Raw genomic sequence first — 1,186 nt, 5'->3', positions numbered from 1 at the left:
GGTTTCTCCACAGTAGAATGTATAGGATTTAAAAGATTTTTCGAGCAAAAGGGGGTTTAATTGTTGCACTTTTCTAATTTCTCTCGAAAGCAAAACTTATGTTTTGTTCTAAGATGTAATTAGTTTAGAGATGTACGTGGCTGTTTGTTTTAAAAAGGCGCTTCGTATTAGCCTCTAAACCATGGATCAAGATGCCTGATCCAAAGCACAGATCCAGTGTCTTCTTAGCCTCTTTTTTGTCTCTCTCTTTTTTCCCTTTCCTGATGTTTTCCTTCTCTCGCTTTGCTTTATGTTCCTTTTGTTTGTCTTTTCGAATGTAACATCAAGTCACTTCCGTTTTACATCGGTGCTTCGAGACGCGCTCTTTACAAGGTCAGCAGATAATAATATCTGCTGGAAAAGAAACCAATCAGCGAGCTAATACGGTAGTTGAAGAAATCCACAGGGGCCGCTTGCTGATAAATACAATCAGGAAACTTCAAATTATGCGGTTTTTTGGGACAGGTCTTAAATAGACATTGGCTTAAATATCAAGCTCTTGCTGGCAAAATTAAAGGCAAACGAGACCGGGATAGACCCAGAACAATCTACTTGGAGAGCCTAAACCTGGGTGATCGGGAAAGACCAGGATAATGTAGGGTTATTTTTTTTTTAAAGCATGCGAGCAAAGATAGGCTACATGTATGAATAGAGAATCATGATCGCCAACGTCAGTCACAGATCTACTGGCGCTTGAGAATAATAAACAACTAATAATGAATGAGGGTAGCCGGGAAAAGCGACGAGGCTGATAACCCCTGCGCCTCCGATTCCCCTTCTGAAAATACCTGTCTTGTTATATTGAAGAGCCCACTTATTGTTCTTCTCGGTAAAACTACATTTCGAACCCACGAACCGTTTTAAATGACACGAAAGCGTCTTTTTTTGCGTGATGTTACGGCAACCCACATGATGCAGCCCTGCTGAGAGTGGAGATCCCACTATAATATGCATAGTTTATCAATAGTTCCAAAAGGGAGGCCCAAGTTTACTTTTACGCAACCTCTTGCAGAAGTACACAGCATGCCGTGGAGAGGATCGAGTCGGGCTAGTGGCATTATTATGCTTAGTGCAGGATGAGTAATTAGGGAACTGTGTAGTAATTTTTTTTGGGTGGGTTTTATTATTTTATTTTATTTATTTATTT

This window comes from Aplysia californica, unplaced genomic scaffold (assembly GCF_000002075.1).
Source record: "Aplysia californica isolate F4 #8 unplaced genomic scaffold, AplCal3.0 scaffold00731, whole genome shotgun sequence".
Lineage (NCBI taxonomy): Eukaryota > Metazoa > Mollusca > Gastropoda > Aplysiida > Aplysiidae > Aplysia > Aplysia californica.
The sequence above is the reverse complement of the archived record's forward strand: the minus strand, read 5'-3'. Positions refer to the sequence as shown.